This window comes from Delphinus delphis, chromosome 6, assembly GCF_949987515.2.
Source record: "Delphinus delphis chromosome 6, mDelDel1.2, whole genome shotgun sequence".
In the NCBI taxonomy this organism is placed as follows: domain Eukaryota; kingdom Metazoa; phylum Chordata; class Mammalia; order Artiodactyla; family Delphinidae; genus Delphinus; species Delphinus delphis.
Window position 1 is genome coordinate 13,430,501 of NC_082688.1, and position 14,729 is coordinate 13,445,229.

The window sequence follows — 14,729 nt, forward strand, 5'->3', positions numbered from 1 at the left end:
CAAATTGTGAACTTTTTGGTTCTAGTTCTGTGAAAAATGCCATTGGTAGTTTGATAGGGATTGCATTGAATCTGTAATAAGTCAGAAGAGCTCATAAAATTTCAAATTTTTTGAAAAATCTTTTAACAAGTGCTGTGGGTTGAATTGCACCCCCCTGCAAGATATGTTGAAGTCCTAACCCTTGGTGCCTGTGACTTCTACTTATTTGGAAATAGGGTCTTCATGGACGCAATTAAGATGTAAATTAAGATGAGGTCTTAGTGGAATAGGATGGGCCCTTAGTCAAATATGACTGGTGTCCTTCTCTAGAAGGGACGCAGATACACAAGAGGGAGAATGCCATGTGGCTGGTAATGGAGGCAGAGATTGGGGTGATGCAGCTGTCAGCCAAAGGATCAGCAAGGATTGACTGCCAGAAGCCAGAGAGGCAGGGAAGGATTCGATCCAACCTCAGCCCCTTGATCTCAGATTTCTAACTTCCAACACTGTGGGAGAATACAATGGTTTTAACTACCAGCAGGTGGTACTTTGTTACAGCAGCTGTAGGAAACTAATACGACAAGGAACCTATATATTCTCCCAGCAACATTTGGCTGGAGCTAAGGAAGAGAGCCCCCTAGAGGTGAGCCACCAGCCAGGTAGCATCACTCATTCCTCCCAAGGTGCAGGCTCTGTAGCAATAGTCCAGGGGAGAAAAGAGGTCTCAACTAAGGCAGTAACAAGGGTGTGTGTGTGTGTGTGTGTGTGTGTGTGTGTGTAAAGCTTTGTTCTTAGAAACAATCATTCTTTACTTCACGGACAGGGATAAAGTAATACTTATCATTATAAACTGTATTTTATATCACTACCATGAGCCAGGTCCTATGTTGTGAGTTTTTTTGTGTTGTGCCATTTAATCCTCCCTACAACGCTATGTAAAATCCCCACTCTATAGATGAGAACACTGAGGCTCGGAAAGGTTACATGACCTAGACCTAGATTATAAATAAGATACGATATCTACTAGGTGCCAAGCACCTAGCTGAGCACTTTATGTCTAAGCTCATTGAATTCTCACAACACCCTATGAAGTAGGTACCATTATTATCCCTGAGTATATTTCCCCTCCCCCACTGAGACGAGGAAACTGAGGCACAAGAGGTCAAGCAACTTGATCAAGTTAGACACCAGCAAAGCTGGATGATGAATACAAGAGTTTGTGTTTTTGTCTGGATCCAAAGTCCTTGCTGGCTTATCTTTTCATTCATTTGTTCATTGATGAATGCTCTTACGTCTTATGCATTTTTAAAATTATTTATTTATTTATTTGGCTGCGTTGGGTCTTAGCTGAGGCGTGCGGGATCTTTCATTGTGGAGCACAGGCTCTTCACTGCGGCGCACGGGCTCTTCATTGCAGCACGCAGGCTTCTCTCTAGTTGTGGTGTGCAGGATCTAGGGTGCGTGGGCTCAGTAGTCATGGCACACGGGCTTCAGAGCACGCGGGCTCGGTAGTTGTGCTGCACAGGCTTAGTTACCCCGTGGCATGTGGGATCTTAGTTCCCTGACCAGGGATCAAACCTGCGTCCCCTGCGTTGGAAGGCAGACTCTTAACCACTGGACCACCAGAGAAGTCCCTGTCTTACGTATTTTTGAAGGAGGCAGCTGGGTTTTGGTGTAGCCTGGGCCTCAGTGTCCCCATCTGTGAAACGTGGTGGGTCTGCTGGCCAATCTTGAAGGTCTCTTCTTGCTCTATAAATCAGTGATTCCCTGGCCTTGGGAATTTAGCAATTATTAATAATACAACAGCTCAGAATATTAACTCATTTGCCAACGTCTCACCAAATGACAGAGCCAGGATTTTAATTCAAGTCCACCTGACTCCAAAAGCTTCTCCACTTCCTCCTGGGCCAGGAAAAGAGAAGAACCAAAAAAGAGACTGAGGAAGTACTGCCGAACCAGATTTGTGTGAGCTACACAAGTGGGACCAAAGGCCAGGAGTTCCAACCATGGAGCTGGCCTGGCACGGGCCTGTGACACCCTCTTGTGGACCGCATCTGAAATGCTCTGCTTTGCCATCTTTTTCATTTTGATACCAGAATAGACGTAGGGCTTGGGGGAAGCAGGATGTGGTTTTCCCAGTAGTTTTTGAAAACCAGTGACCCCAGCTACTGTCCTAAAACGGAGACTGCTTGAAGGCATGGGTCACTTAGACAAGCCCAGCTGCCCTGCGTTCATTTACTGATGAAACAAGTTACTTTTTGTTTCTGTCTTCACATCTTGTACATGCTTGTACCAGGTATAAAGCAGTGAACCCAGTAAAAATGGCCCCTTTCCTCCTTTGCGCTCAGAGTGGGGGAGGTCAGACATTAAGCCTGTAAAACCCAGAATAAATATATAGGCAGGAAAGAATTCTTCCTTCACGCTCCCTTTCCTCCTTAGCTTTCTCTCCAGAATCTGGAGGGGAAAAGTGTAAGGTCCATTGGCCCGGGTGAAAGGAGGCCCGGGGGGTAAGAGAAAACATCGACCAGTATGAGGTAGGAGAGGCATTGGGACATAACGACCTCACCTGTTCAACAAGAGACTCTAACTTCCTGCCCAGAAAACAATGGGGCTGACGGGAAGGGAAAATGGGCTTACGCCCCACAACACACCAACCAACACCTGGTCCTGCTGTATTCTCACCAAATAAGGAATTACCCTGTATAGCAAACCACCCCCTCCCCTTGCAAACCGCCTTCTGCTTTTACCCCAATAAAAATTCCCCTCATCCAGTACTGGACGCGACTTCTCTGGCCCCTTTCTCTCGGACCAGTGAACCTCGCCCGGAGCGCTCCCTAATAAAGCTCACTTGAAGCTTTCCTTTGTTTCGCGGTGTCGTTTTGTTAAGATCCCACCTTACATTTGGTGCCGAAACCCGGGAGGGGTACCAAGCCCCGCGGGCAGCCGCACGGGCCGCTCCTCCCCTCCCCCAGGAGACAACCAGGGAACCTCTGCTCAGACACCCGATCCGGCAGAAAACGGGGTAAGTCCCTCTCCGTTGTTCCCTCCGACCCTCAGAGTCCCTGCCCTCCGGACTCCCTGTCCTTAAGCGCGGCCGCGTCAGGGATTCCTCCGTCCTCCCTCCGGTCCTCGGGCAACTGTGGAGACGTCCCAATCGCCTGACCGCCCTCCGACCTGCCGTGAATTGGAGAATGAGACCAGGGACGCCTCTCTCCCTCTCCATTCACTCAGGGACAGACTGGGGTCATGGGAACCTCACAATCGAAACCAGATCCTAAGACGCCCCTGGGGTGTCTCTTAGCCAATTTTACAGCCCTCGATTTCTCCCAAGATCACCGCTGTCAGACGGCTTATTTTCTCTTCCACTGTGGCCTGGCCACAATATCCTCTGGACAATCAATTCTGAAGGGACTTTCCATTTTAACATCCTCCGTGATTTAAATAATTACTGCCACAGGACGGGCAAATGGTCCGAGGTGCCCTATGTTCAAGGCCTTCTGGTATTTGCGCTCCCGCCCCTATTGCTCTACCCCCCAGATTCTCCTCGCAAAACAAACTTCTCCAACTCCCTCCGACGAAAACTCCTCCTCTCCTTTAACCGACCCCCCCGAATCTCTTGCTGCCCCCCTTTTACACCTCCCCCACCCTACCCCGAAGCGGTTCCCCCTTCCCCTGAAGCCGCTCCTCCCGCTGCTCCCCCGCCACCGCCGTCAGCTCCTTTGCCCACATCCCTCCCCCCACCAATCAGCGCACACACGCGTTCGCATGATTCTCAGGATCCTAACCTCCTCTGTCCACTGAGGGAGGTAGCAGGGGCAGAAGGACTGGTCCGAGTCCACGTCCCCTTCTCCCTCCAAGATCTCTCTCAAATAGAAAAACGACTGGGTTCCTCCTCTGCTGACTCTTCCCGCTACATTAAGGAGTTCCGCTCTCTCTCTCAAGCTTATGATTTAACCTGGCATGATATCTTCGTGGTTCTGTCCTCTACCTTAACCCCAGACGAAAGGGAAAGAATTCAAACTGCTGCCCGAAACCATGCAGATCAGGTCCACCTTACTGATAATTCTATGTCAGTCGGCGTAACCGCTGTACCGGGCACCGACCCAGGCTGGTATCAGGACAGCCAAGATGGTCGCCGTAAACGTGATCTCATGATTCAATGCCTCCTAGCTGGCATGCAGGCTGCTGCCCATAAGGTGGTCAATTTTGAAAAACTAAAAGAGATAACCCAAGAACCTAACGAAAATCCAGCTATCTTTCTCAATCGCCTTACAGAGGCCTTAACTCTCTACACCCGGCTGGATCCCGACACACCGGCAGGGGCAGCGGTCCTAGCCACCCATTTTATTACCCAATCAGCCCCAGACATTCGGAAAAAATTAAAACGGGCAGAGGACGGCCCTCAAACCCCTATTCGAGACCTGGTAAAAATGGCCTTTAAAGTCTATAATGGCCGTGAGGATTTGGCAGAATCCAGCCGACAGGCTCGGATGCACCAGAAGGTGGCCCTCCAAACCCAAGCTCTTGTGGCCGCCCTAAGGCCGGCCATCTCCCATGGATCACAGCATCCACGGGGTCTGCAGAAGGCAACCCCGCCAGGGGCCTGCTTCAAATGTGGAAAAGAAGGCCACTGGGCTCGCCAATGTCCCAATCCTCAACCTCCTTCTAAGCCCTGTCCCAGCTGCGGGCTAACGGGCCACTGGAAGAGTGACTGCCCTACGACTGGCCCTCCCTCAGCGTCTCCACGCGGGGGTTAGGCCAACCCTGCGGCATTGCCACTCGAACTGCTGGGATTGGCTGACGACTGACGGCGCCCGGACTCGAAGAACCCCATCACCCTCGCCGAGCCCAGGGTAACGCTACAGGTGGCGGGTAAGTCCATCTCATTTTTGGTGGACACGGGGGCCACCTAATCGGTTCTGCCTACCTATTCCAGGCCAGTTTCTCCTTCCCAGATCTCGGTTATGGGTATTGACGGCAAATCCTTCTCCCCATTTCAAACCGGTTTACTCCCATGTAATCTTGACGGGATGCCATTTACTCATTCCTTTTTAATCATGCCATTCTGCCCGGTTCCCCTCTTAGGCCGAGATATCCTCTCTTACTTAGGGGCCTCCCTCCAGCTGGTCAGACTTGACCCTAAAGTCCCCTCCTCCCAGCTTCTGCTTCCTCTTCTCGGTCTATCTCTAGAACCCTCTCCCTCCTGCCCTCCTCTTTTAACCACACCATACCCAATCAATCCCCAAGTTTGGGATACTTCTAAGCCCATAATAGCAACACACCATTCCCCTGTTCTCATCCGCCTAAAGGACCCCTCCAAGTTTCCGTCAAGGCCCCAATTTCCCATCTCTGAGACTCACCTTAGGGGCCTACAACCTATTATCACCAGACTCCTAAATCAGGGACTTCTTATCCCCACTGACTCTCCCTGCAACACCCCCATCCTGCCTGTCCGCAAAGCCTCTGGAGATTATCGCCTGGTCCAGGATCTCCGAATAATCAATGAGGCCATAATTCCTCTCCACCTGGTAATACCGAACCCAAACACCTTGCTCTCCCATATTCCCCCATCCACAACCCACTTTACGGTTTTGGATCTCAAGGATGCCTTCTTCATTATCCCCCTACATCCCGACTCCTATTTCCTCTTTGCCTTTACCCGGACGAATCCGGACACTCATACTTCTAGCCAGCTCACCTGGACAGTTCTTCCCCAGGGCTTCCGCGATAGCCCTCATCTCTTTGGTCAGGCGCTGGCACGGGACCTCACTTCCTGCTCCCTTACCCGCAGCATACTCTGCCAATATGTAGATGACCTCCTCCTTTGCAGCCCATCTCTTAACCTCTCTAGACAACATACCACAGATCTCCTTAATTACCTTGGCTCTCGCGGTTATCGGGTCTCCCCAGCCAAGGCTCAGTTATCTGTATCTTCTGTAACCTACCTGGGGCTCCACCTTACCCCTACCACAAAAAGTCTAACAACCGACCGCACCCGGATTATCCGTGAACTCCAACGCAAACACCAACAGTCCACCTCCCCAATTCCCGATTGGTGGCAATCCACCCTTTTTACCTGGCTAACACCAATCTTGGGCCCGCTACTTCTTATTTGTATCCTGTTTATGTTTGCTCCCTGTTTTCTTAGGTTCCTTCGCAGGTGCATGGAAGAAGTCTCTCGAGTAGCCACAAACCAGATGCTTCTCGGCCCTTACACCCTGTTTCCTACAGAACCCCCCACTGGCTCTCCTTAAATCCAGGCCCCCGACCGCCCAACCCCAACGACGCCCCCACTCATGCAGGAAGTAGCCAGAGACAAAACGTCGCCCCAATCCATCAAAGATGTCGGGATGTAAGGTCCATTGGCCCGGGTGAAAGGAGGCCCGGGGGGTAAGAGAAAACATCGACCAGTATGAGGTAGGAGAGGCATTGGGACATAACGACCTCACGTGTTCTGGGAATCAACAAGAGACTCTAACTTCCTGCCCACAAAACAATGCGGCTGACGGGGAGGGAAAATGGGCTTGCGCCCCACAACAGACCAACCAACACCTGGCCCTGCTGTATTCTCACCAAATAAGGAATTACCCTGTATAGCAAACCACCCCCTCCCCTTGCAAGCCGCCTTCTGCTTTTACCCCAATAAAAATTCCCCTCATCCAGTACTGGACGCGACTTCTCTGGCCCCTTTCTCTCGGACCAGTGAACCTCGCCCGGAGCGCTCCCTAATAAAGCTCACTTGAAGCTTTCCTTTGTTTCGCGGTGCCGTTTTGTTAAGATCCGACCTTACAAAAAGGATCTTTGGCAGGACCAAAGAAGAGAGAGGAAGACTTTTTTGTAAGAATAATGATTCATTAAAATGTCTATTTGCTCTCGAAACTTTCATCTGTTTCACAGATACTGTGCTCTGGGAATTCTAAAATAACTAAATCCTCATACGTACTGAGGCACCACGGGGAAGGGAATACCCCCCTTACCCCCAGTGAAGCCCAGGAGCAGTACTCAGAACCAACCTTGAAGGTTACAGGGGCCTCTTCCAGGAGGGAGCTGACACCTGGCAGGGAGAGCAGAGGGGTGTAAATGGGGGGTGGGGTTGGGGGTTTTGGTGGAGAAGAATTTTATATGAATGTCTAACCTTCATAACAATCCAATAAAGTCAGGGCCACCATACCTATTTTATAGACGAGGAAACTGAGGTTCAGAGAGCTTAATAAGCTTGCCCAAATCTCAGCATTAACGGCTGTAGTGTTGGAATCTAAGTTTTAGAAAAGCAGTAGATTAGGAATCCAAAGTCTGATTTCTAGTCCCAGCTCTGAACACACTTGCTGAGTTGGGCAGGTCAGTTAACATCTTGGATCTCTATTATCTCTTCTGCATAATAGGGGCTTGGTTAGAAAGGCATCCATTTTTCTGCCTGAGCAGAAAAATAGGAAGGGGGCACTGAGGAGCTCCAGTGGTCAGAAGGAGACAGGAGCCCAAGTCCAAGCAAAAACATCAGTTACTGATGAGTGAATCACTGATGCATGAATGCCGGGTTGCCTGTGATGTGTGGTCGCCTGGCAGCCTCTCCTGAGTGGATCCCACAGCTTTCTCAGTAAGAGAACACTGAATATCAGAGACCTCAGAGATCCCCTTATCCAGTTGGTTTTTAAAAAGCTTTATTATCTCTCCTGTTAGACTCATACTAGTAATAAAACCCTCTCATGGGAGTGCAGGACTTTACAGTTTACAAATCACATTCATATCTGTGGTCTCATTTGAATTCTTACCCCTTTTCTGTGAGGTTGACAGGACAAGTGTTGCTATCTCCATTTCACAGAGGATAAAATGGAGGCTCAGAGAAGGTCCAGGGTCAGCTAATAAACAGCTGTCAGTGGCTGTCTGTCCCTCTGACACTTGAGTATGTTTGGATGGGGAGGTAGTCCACTGTGGAAGAGTGGATTACGCTTCCCCTATATAACCTCCCTGGAGCAGAATTATGTGCCCCAACTCTGTCATCATGAAGCCATAGGACTTGCTCTGGCCAATGAAATGTGAGAAGAAGTGATGTATGTCACTTTGGAACAGAAGGCTGAAGACCCAGCATGTTGTTCACCATGTCTCTTTTCCTTCTGCCATGAAATCTGGCAATGTTCCAGAGAGAGAGAGAGAGGAGCTCCCTCAGCCTGGGTCCTGGAGTAAAGATAACATGGAACAGGGAAGTAGTTGACCCATCATGGACATAGGGGTGAGCAAGATATAAACCTTTGGGGTTGTACACCACTGAGATTTGGGGGTTATTTGTTACACAGCAAAACCTAGCTAATATATCTATAAAGACAGTACCTTCTCCTGGGAATAGTGATGTCAGACCCTGGATAAGTATCAGCTGGTCTATGATTGTGTGTGTGTGTGTGTGTGTGTGTGTGTGTGTGTGTGTCTGGGGTGGCAAAGTGGGTACAGGGAAGGGAAGGCTTAGCGGAGTTTGCCCTGTATCCTATTCCAGTCAGTCTTTCAAACCAGCTACACATACAGGGGCCTGCTTCCCATCCTTCTCCTCTCTTCTCTCTGTCCCTATTTTTATTATTTGGCACAGAACTTCGGATCTCTGTTGAATTCCATGATAGCAGATAAAGTTTTTTTTCTTTCCCAAATTATATGGAGAAACTGCTTCAGGAGCTATTGATTGACTCTCAGAAATAATAATTGTAGCTACTGTTTCCTGAGGATTTGCTGACGATCAGGCACTCGTTAAGAGCTTTTCATGCTTTACCTCATTTTCTCTTCACAACTACCTGAGGAATTTGATCCTACTATTTCCTCATGTTAGAGGCAAGAAAATGAAGCCTTAGAGACGTTAAGAAACTTTTTTTTTTTTGGCTGCGTTGGGTCTCCATTGCTGCGCAAGGGCTTTTCTCTAGTTCTGGCAAGTGGGGATTACTCTTCATTGCAGTGCACGGGCTTCTCATTGCGGTGGCTTCTCTTGCTGCAGAGCACGGGCTCTACGAACGTGGACTTCAGTAGTTATGGCACGCGGGCTCTAGAGCACAGGCTCAGTAGTTGTGGCACAAAGTTGTTCCAGTCTTTGTGGCTTCAGTGTGTAAACCCAGCTTCCCTAGGCCTTTGAGCTCTAATGCTTGCCCCCTCCTAAGCAAAGGAGGGTGGTGTGGCAGAAATGGCCAGTTGCTGCTCAATTTGGGAGAGGGATTTGGGGCTCTGGCAGAAGCCTAATTGTGCATCCGATTCACACAAATGAGGAAATCAGTGAATGAGGGAAGGATAGAAGGATTGGGCATCTGTTGAATGCTTAGGATATTCCAGATACTGTGAATGATCCTTTCTATTACACTTTCTTAGTTGATCTAAACAAACATTCTATGGGAGAAGATCTATTACCCCATTATGTCACTGAGGCTCAGAGAAGTTAACCGCTTTGACTAAGGTCATTTAGCTTATAAAAACTTATGCTAGAAATGGAGCTAGGGTCAGTGTGACTGTGAAAACCATATTCTTTCCTCCATAGCAAACCATTTACTCACTGTGCCCTTCCACCAAATATAATACAACATAATAAAATCTTGTCCTCTTGTGTTTCTGCACATCTTGTGAGCAGAGGCACTATCATTTGTCCCACACCATCTTCACAAGGATGTTTGTAGAGCAAACGGCCTTCGAAGATAGAGTATTTCCCTCCAGAGCAAAAGACAGAAATGCTTGCTTCCCACTATAAAAGATTTGGTTTCCCTAAGCTCAGGGTTCCTGACATCCAGGAACTGATGTAAACATGCCGATGCTCATGCTGCATGTGGTGCTGTGGATAATAAAGTTCTTTGTCTCTGACCCGGAAGTCTCATGTCCTCCGCTCATATCCATGAAACCACGTTACACTAAGTTGTTGGCTTACAACTAGGGTGAGATCTTAGTTCCTGACAGCACCTGCCATATTTGGGCCATGGAAAGAGTTACCATGTTTAATCCAGTTGTGTCACATCACCCATGCTCTTCACTTACATTATTTCAACTAAATGTATAAGGTCAACAAAGCAATAAAGAAAATTTAAATACCACTCTGCCTTCCCTTTTTCTAAATAAGTGCATGCCATGGAGGAAGCATGTGACAAAAGAGTTAAATCTGCTATTTTCTCAGTAGATCTTAGTTTTCATGTGGCTTTCATGGCATGGTCATTTTGCCACACTGAGTGTGATTCAAAGATGCACGTTTTTTCATGTAGCATTGCCTCTAAATCTAAACCACCCACTTTGGATGGTCAGCCAAAGAGAAGGCTATCAGATCAAATGCTGGAGGAAAATTCAGAGATGATAAATCAGTCTCCAGTTCGAAGCTCTCCTAAGAAATTTTCAAGTACATCTTCTTTTGTTTGTTTTGGCTGCACCATGTGGCTTGTGGGATCTTCGTTCCCCGACCAGGGATTGAATCCAGGGAGGAATGAAATCACAGAGTCCTAACCACTGGATCGCCAGGAAATTCCCTCAAGTACATCTTTCACCTCATGTGATTTTTGTTGTTCTTACAGATCAACTTTAGAATGTTCCAGCCTCATAAGCTATGACTCCAGACGATTATATAAGGTGGAGCGGGGATATGCTAATGGTCACAAAATTTCTTTTACAATTGAATATAGCGTGTATTTATCCTTACATTTATATATCACTTTCTTCTTTAGTACCATAAATTTGAATCTAATCCTTTTCCATCTCCAGAGACAAAAGAGTCCCATGGACTTAATTTTGACTTCTTAGTCTGCTAAATTTTGAAGTACAGTATATCAACTGCCATTTCTTTTTTGATTAAACTAGTATTATTTATTTATAATTTATTTTTTTTCTTATTAGTTATCTATTTTATACGCATCAGTGTATATATGTCAATCCCAATCTCCCAATTCATCACACCACCACCCTCAACCCCCGCCGCTTTCCCCCCTTGGTGTCCATATGTTTTTTCTCTACTTCTGTGTCTCAATTTCTGCTCAGCTGAACCAATCTCTAAACTAGTATTTTTTATTACTGTTTGTTTTTCCTCAATTGAATTATGTATCACTGGAAGTTAATCAACTACATTTGAACATATATTAGTTTTTAAAATTAGGTAGTAGTACATGGTAATAAATACCAGAGTACAAATTGTATTAGTTCTGCTATATCTTCAATATTACCTCAGGGATTGGGACATCAATATTTTAATGTCTGGTTCTGGATTGATGGCAACTCCAAAACTACTACATAAAAAAAGGGTGAGCATAGAGAGAGATAGAGGAAAAAGAATGTACAGTCCAAGATAAGTCTATGAACCAAAATTCTAAAACATATGAGTAAACTTAACAAATTTAAGCCTATAAAACCAATAAGGAGATGAATCATTTTGGTTTAAATAAACACAATAGAGAGATCTGAAAATGAATTTCAAGTTTGGGCTCTGGAAAAAGATAAAGAATAGAATAACATCTATTTTTACAAAAGAAATTATAAAAATATAAACAGGTGTAAATGAAACAAGAACAAGTAGATATGAAAAAGAATCAGTACTGGAGTGATCAATCTCATGAATCTCCTCTAGGAATGGGTGACCCCTCATACATTTGCTGTATCTTCCAGCTGAGTGCCAGCTTGTGTTATTCAATCTAGGACTGCGAAGTTAAGCTGTGTGTGAGCATGGTGGGGGCAGTTCCAGTCCCCTTCCATCTAAAGCCCTCCACCATGCCATCCAAAGTCCCCTTCCATGTGGTCTTTCTCCATTTGTGTTTTCCTTTGCTGAAGAAGCAACAGGCAGAACAGATTAGTAAGTAACAGATATCCGGGGGTTGCCAGTGTCCTCTTCCTGCAGGCACGCCCAGTCTTCACTAGTGATTCTCTGGGAGCCCTTCTCCCTTGCCTCTAAGAGGGACTACAACCCCCCATGGAGGGAGAGGAAGGGATGGGTCTCTTTTCAGAAAACTGCATTTGTCCTCAAGGCTGGCTTCCCTCCCTTCTCTCCATTCTTTCTTTGCACTGATTAGTGGTGATGGTTTGTCTGTGGGAGAAGGGTGGGAATGGGGAATAGGTGGAGTAGTGGAGTAGGAACTGATGGAAGGGCTGGTAGAATAACAATAATGGCTCTTCAAATGCCCTGCTGGAAGGTAGCTGGTTCCAACCACTGGCAGTTCTTTAAATATAGAATGTGGGCTCCTTATGGACTTTTTGGTTCGGATTTGGGTTTCAGCAGCAGTTTCAGGACAATAGGAAAAAGCTCTCTTAATGTCCAATTACACAAGAATATATGTCTATTATCCTTTCCTTTTATAATTTAATAAATGTTGGCATACTATTTACTTTTCCATATCTTGTTTTTTTCACTTGAAGTATTTCCTAGAGATTGTTCCATATCAGGATATGTACATGTGCCTCATTCTTTTTTATTGCTTCATATATTCCACAATATGGATGTACTAAAATTTATTACAACAGCTCTCTAGTGACAGTTAGTCTCTAGTCTTTTGCTATTACAAACAGTGCTACAATGAACATTTTGCATATACTCTTTTCATGTAAATAGCTTTTTAAAAAAAAAAAAACAACTAGAAACCCTGACGGATGTCTGTCATCCAAAGGACAGTCCAGTTTAAGTATGCTGCAGTTAGTGTCACACAACCTCTTCCTACTTTGAAAATTCTGTGAATTATTACAAGAATTGCCAATTTCTACTCTTTAATTGCACTGCTTAGCATGTGATAGGCATTCTGCATTCACAACGTTTCTTTTCAATGCAGCTTCAAAGTGTAATGACTTTGACACAGATTTAAGCAAATTTAGAGATCTACATTTAAGCTGCTAAATGCAAATAAAGCATGAACTACAAAGTAATGCTTAGGATGGGAGATCTGAAGTTATATGTGTTTGAATTCAAATCCCAGTACCAGTTTTTACCTATATGACTTTAGCCCTGTATGACACTCAGTTTTCTCATTCATAAAATGGGGTGAATAGAGTAGTGACTTCATGGGGATGTTGTAGGGATTAAATAAGAAAATATGCATGATTCTTAGGACATTTCCTGGAACACAATAAGTGTTCAGTAAGCATTAGCTATACATAAAGGTTTCAGTTCAGGTGACAATTGTATATATACAAACTTTCTAGCCAGACATAAGTTCATAGCTGGACCAGTAGTGTCAGTTGGTTCATAGCCTTCTCCTTTATTTGGTACAGGCAAATTTCCTGATTTCAGAGATGTTAAATTGTGAAACAAACAAACTATACTTATTGGAGTTAAAGAATATAGAAATAGGGGCTTCCCTGGTGGCGCAGTGGTTGAGAGTCCGCCTGCCAATGCAGGGGACGCGGGTTCGTGCCCGGGTCCGGGAGGATCCCACATGCCACAGAACAGCTGGGCCCGTGAGCCATGGCCGCTGAGCCTGCGTGTCTGGAGCCTGATGGATTACCTTATAGATTAGTATTACCTTATATTAGTTTATCATGTAATAACCATCCCATGTATTAAATTCTCATATGCCAAGCATTTTGCATATATTATCTCATTTAATTTTCACAAGGACTCATGTGAGATAGATATTATTATTCTTATTCTGAAGAGACTGAAGATCTGACAAATCAAGTGACATGCCCAAAGATATCATTAGTAAGTTGTAGAGCAGGGATTCATTCTCAGATTGTTCTGAAAAAAAGATATTTGTAAATTCCCATACATTTTTCCAATGAAATTTCACTTACGCATGGCAGAACCAGCTTATGAAAGGTCTTGAATGCTAAAAGCAGGCTTGAACTTCATTTTGGTGGATTGAGGCAGGGCTGTCTTATCCATTAGGTACAGCAGGCACAGTGCCTAGGGTCCACAATACTTTTAGGGGTCTATAAAAATGTTTAAGTTCAAAATCAGAAGAGAAAAATGGACTTTTAGATTGAAGAAAATGACTTGCTATATAACATTAATATATTTATCTGTATATTAATGCATTTGTAAAATATGAAATATATATTAAATAAATATTATCTACTACATAAATATATATATTATATATCCACAAGCGCAAAGCAAAAGTGCCCGGGGCCATGAAAGTCAGAATGCGGCCTTGTACCGGGGTGCGCTAAACTTTCTGGGGAGGTGATATAGCAGACTAAGTTGGAAGAGGGTGGTAGGTGGTGGCCAGATTCTGAAAAATGTCACAATTTCTCTCCTCCCATCAAAGTGACCCCCCCAAAGGGAGGTTGTAAGGGACAGAGGTGAAACATAGGGCAGAAAGTGCCACTTCCTAGCTGCATGATTTTGGACAAGTGACTTGATCAATCTGAGCCTCAGTTTCACCATCAATAAAATGGAGATATGTATCTCCTGAGGTTGTTGGACAGGGACCTAGGTGCCGTGTTCACCGTTAGGTACGAATCGCTTGATACATACATGTTGAATGAATTCAGTAAATGTGTGCTTTGCACAGTGGTCGGTGTAAGGTAAGCCTCCAGTAAGTGGTAGCTGCTAGCATTAAAAATAGTAAAAAGTCCCCATAGTTACAACCCTAGCGCTGCAGAACCCAGACGTACCTCAGCAGGTCCTACGGAAACCTGCGCAGTAACTTCCCACAGGAGGCGAGGACGCGCGACTGCGCTTGCGCACAAGCGCTTTCCTCCGCCCCTTCGGGCGCGAGGACCAGAGGGGCGGGTTCGGCAGCGTTGCGACGAGTCCAGAGGGGAGGACTGAGGAAGGGGCGTGGTCAGCAGGCCGGGCCACGGCCACACTCTTCCGGGCTTCTCCAGCTGCG

At 45.9% G+C, this 14,729-nt stretch overlaps 1 long non-coding RNA gene across 1 annotated transcript in view; it reads right to left on the minus strand.

The window, feature by feature from the left end:
- LOC132427111 (uncharacterized) overlaps positions 1-14,650 on the minus strand; it is a 57,514-nt gene extending 42,864 nt beyond the window's left edge. The window contains exons 1-2 of the long non-coding RNA XR_009519806.1: positions 14,512-14,650; positions 13,687-13,824 (exon numbers count right to left, since the gene is read on the minus strand). This is a non-coding gene — a long non-coding RNA (uncharacterized lncRNA). The remainder of the gene's footprint in view (positions 1-13,686; positions 13,825-14,511) is intronic.
- Positions 14,651-14,729: the final 79 nt, after the last annotated feature.